The sequence below is a fragment of the Austrofundulus limnaeus genome, unplaced genomic scaffold (assembly GCF_001266775.1).
Source record: "Austrofundulus limnaeus strain Quisiro unplaced genomic scaffold, Austrofundulus_limnaeus-1.0 Scaffold62, whole genome shotgun sequence".
In the NCBI taxonomy this organism is placed as follows: domain Eukaryota; kingdom Metazoa; phylum Chordata; class Actinopteri; order Cyprinodontiformes; family Rivulidae; genus Austrofundulus; species Austrofundulus limnaeus.
Window position 1 is genome coordinate 735,617 of NW_013952464.1, and position 4,662 is coordinate 740,278.

A 4,662-nucleotide genomic window follows, 5' to 3' on the forward strand; every position below is an offset into this window, starting at 1 on the left:
ACACACACACACACACACACACACACACACACACACACACACACACACACACACACACAAAATGATGGGTCGTAGTGGTAACAGCAGAAAAGCCTCATGCTGTGTCAGCTGAGCGTAAAACTCAGGTCACATCCTGCTCTGGTGATTTTCACTTGGCAACAATGCTTTTCAAAATCTTTTTCACAATTTATAGATATTGCTCTTACGTTGCAACAATGCTTCATGGCTGACAGTGAGCAATTCTCACAGAACAGCAGTGTCCGCATCACGACGCATACACACGAGTTTAACTTTCAATTAAAAAAGCTCCCATTCATCCCTGGCAGATAAACAATCTGCGAGAGAACGTTACAGTGTTTGCACCAGCGACAGCAGAAGCTAAACATTCCTGCATCGTTTCTAATTAATTGTCCAAGAGCACTGGTCCTTCTATATTTACCAAATTAATGCTTTGTTTTCATGAGAAATGTCGGTTGTCTTTTATGTTGGCTGGAAAACTGGTCCCCTCATAAATTTCTTTGGCAGGTGAGGTACAACAGAGTATTGTGAGAAAGAGAGAGAGAGAGAGAGAGAGAGAGAGAGAGAGAGAGAGAGAGAGAGAGAGAGAGAGAGAGAGAGACGGGGACATGGCAAAAGAAAAAGAAAAAAAAGGATGAAACGCTCAGAAACCATTAGTTCCTCAGTTGTCTGTGAGCTGCTGCTGATTTTCACATCTTTAAAAACCATCACAAGCAGAGAAAAGCTCAMATTCACTACTTCTAATAGAATTCAGACTCGCTTTTCTTTGTTTTATTTAGTTTTTTCATCTTTCTTCTTGTTTGTATCTTTACTACATCAAAATGTGACAGTTTATTCCATTCATCCTCATCCAAACTTGAATTAAAAATTAGATTTACGTGGTTTTGCATCTTGATTGTACACAGAATAAACAGTTGTAGATAAAATATCAGGTCAACTCTTCACTGATGATTGTTTCAATGTCACTGCCAGCTTTCTTCACACACTTTTGTTTTTCTTTTGACTGAACTGTTCAGAGTGAGACTGAAATTTGTAGGACAGACTCAGAAACCCTCAGTAATGCTGAATTAGTCACTATGCAAATAACAAAAGTAGTTACGTTATGAATTTTATGAATGCATTTTTCAGTTGGTAATCAGAGCTAGGTAACTTGTTCAATACTTTGACAGAATAACACACTACATTTGTTTAGAAYAAAATTTAAATAATTGACTCAAATAACGTAAGAAGTCCCATTAGATTAGTGTAGCTTACATTAACATAATTTGATTTAAACCCTGAAATTCCTTAAAAAACCTTTTGACATTTTTTTTTTATTTTTTCGTAAGGGTGTCAAGCTAAAGGTAAGAACCGAAGGAAGTCGTTTGAAACTAAATAAATAAATAAATAAATAAATAAACATCGGTAGCTTGTAGAAACATTTAAAGGCAGAAACTGCAGTTTTTTCCCCACCAGTGGAACAAAGACTGTATTGTTACTTCTTGTTTACAATGAAGTAATACTACCTAGATTTAAATGCACAGCATTTGTTGATGTAATGCATATTGCTTAAGTCATGCTTTTAAACTAAAAACATTTTATGCTAAAACAAACAATGCAACATTGTGAGATCTCAAAAGATATGATAGCGCTCAGAAGTGTTGAGACAACCTCAAATTTAGCATAATATCTTTAAAATGGACTCACCTGTAGTATTTTTTGTGTWTTTGCTGATGTTAAATAGATGTGGCGCACATCTTAGACTAGTCAACTTCCAAACTTATGCATACATAGCACAAAAAGTTAAGAAATTTGTGTTTGGTAGATTATTTGTTTGTTGTTATTTGTTGCATCTTGGTGAAAAATCACTGGGCACTTGAGGGCAGAAGCTCAAAACAAGAGTCAATAACAACAACAAATAAAGCTAATTGGCAGAGAAGATTTGGCAAATTTTTCATGTACACAACCCACATACTCAGCTCTACTGCTCATCCCACAAATGCATGTTCCTTACAAATGTGGCACCATCTAAAAGGAAAATTAGCAGGTTTTCAAACATTAAAAGAGTTATTACCAAGAAGCATTGTTACAACTAAGAAAGAAACTACCAAAAACATATTTACTTACTTTTTTGCTAAGCTTAGTTATATATGTGTACATCCTGTTACTGTCTGTGAGTTTCATTCAAGACAAACGATTACACACTAGTACACAGAGGCACATACAAAAAAATAACCCTCAGAGATAAATAAACACCAAAAATACATTTCCGAAATACTTCCAAAGAAATCTTGCTGCAAAACTTTCGGGTGTTAATGCTTTTTGGATTGCCTGCAGAAAGAGAGGAACTTTGTGTGTGCGTGTGTGTGTGTGTGTGTTTTTTGTGACAAATGTATGTGTTTGGAAACGATGCTAAATGCCCACCAGCTCCTCCGGTACACTTGACTTATTTTCAGACACATCTTTGCACAGACTCATGAGCGTGTCGGCACATCTGCTGGGACTGGCAGCCAGATGCTGCGCCCTCAGCCAGACCTCAGCCCAGACAACAAGCTCCACAGGCAGCGGGGCTGGCGTATGTCATCGTGCTCCCCCCCCACCCACCACCACCACCACCAGCACCCGATCCAGCTTGGGGCTCCGGCTGCCTCGGAGCCAGGCGGACAGATGTATCGTCAGCACCAGATGTGAGTGGTGGGGGGATGGCCTAATAGAGGTAAATATCTGTGTAATCAATGTGTGTGATCAGGAGGTGATGGGGGCTCAGCAGGCATGMAAACATTTACAATTGGCCAGGCAGTCCTTGTAAACAGCGGTGGTTGTACAAAAGAGTCAGGTTGAATAATTGATGGAATGTAAGAGGATCTGGCTTTAGGGGATTTTTGGAGCATTGATTCTATCTGGGAGGGAGGAAGCAGAGTGAGAAAGTGAAAGGCTTTCTTATTGCCAACCTTTATAAATGCTTCTCCTTTTCCTTTAGCCCCTACCTGAAAGCTAAGAGGATTTTATTCTTGCCAACCATATTTTTACCTGTCTGCCTCTGTTTTTTTTTTAAACTTTTCTGTCCGAAATGGTGGGAAAGCCATCATACCCTGACAACAGCACAGCCAGAAAAAAACAAAGCAGATGGCTGCCAAAAGCAAAAGAGAGAGAGAGAGAGAGAGAGAGAGAGAGAGAGAGAGAGAGAGAGAGNAGAGAGAGAGAGAGAGAGAGAGAGAGAGAGAGAGAGAGAGAGAGAGAGAGAGAGAGAGAGAGAGAGAGAGAAGAAATACAGAGATAACTGAGAGAAGTGTCAGAATTAGATGAATTACAAGAATAAAAGGAAAGAAATAAAACAAACTGAAAGAGAAAAGGGGATAAAAAAGGAGGAAAAGTAATATTGTCGGTATAGAGAGCAACACAAGTCATTACAGAACATTTCATCTTCCTGCCTCTGGCACAAAATCTCCGAAAACAACTGATTTAAGTATTGTGTTGTGCGTTTTACCTGCAAGAAAGTCGTTTCTAACTAACTCTCACACAGTATACATACAGGCTGTACATGCTGCAGTCACCCTTTCATCTTATCAGCTGCAGGGCTCATAGAAATGAACTGATATAAATAAACTCACCAGCTTGGTTTCGAGCCATGTTCTCCGTCTGCACGCACACATGCACACACACACACACTCACACTCACACAGTGTTTCACAGACTCTTTTGACTTTGCTCACTTCACATTCACATCATGTCCACAGACAGAGAAACAAGCTTATCTGTGCTTGTTTCACTTGGGCTGTACTTTTTTAGAGGGAGGCAAAAAAAATGTATCGAAGTCTGAGTCCCGTCTCATCAAACCGAATCAAGATGTGACTTTCTCACAACTCTGGTCACAGGTGAAAGTGTTTCCTTGTTATTGTTGTAAAAAATGATGACTGTTCACTCGATTCAATTATAAGTTTTCATCACGGCCGTGGATTATCAGCAGCTTATTGCCTGTTCTGACAAGAACACATGACTGACACTGCTCCAACTGAAGCACTGTAGCAAATAAAATCGGGAACGTCATATTTTCAGCTTACCTAACTGACTGCAAYTGCCTTCCTGATCTCGCTGTAACACACTTTGAAATTAGCTACGGTGGCTCTGCTGATGCATTCTACCCCTCTGGCAACTAATTTCTTTACAGAGCGCTTGTGTTTGGGAAAAGCGAGCTGAAATCAACCCTTTGTACGACTTAGTCTAGCTCCAGGATTTGCTTTATCTTTGTATCAAATTAGACCCCCCCCCCCCCAACACACACACTGTTTTTTGTATTATTTTGCATAAACTCACTGAGAATAGTGGGTGGCTTCTCCCAGACAAGAGACGTGTTTGTTTGGCATTGGGTGGGTGGTTTGCATTATCTAGCTGTCCGCCTCATGGTCATGCRCTCCTTTGTGCTGACACAAAGACAGCGCACTAAGACCATCATCAGTGGAAATTAGCTCAGTAGCGGTGAAAGCGCTCGCTTCTCACAATAGCCAGTGGCCATGCTAAGTCATTAGCCTGTCACTCGGTTGGGGTTGAGTCAAATTAGGCTCTCAATCCGCCTCCAAACCAAATTGCATTATTGCAATTATATCCATTGCATGACATTGTCACAGTGAGGGTGTTTGAGATTGGAGGGGGGGTGGGGGGTGGAGG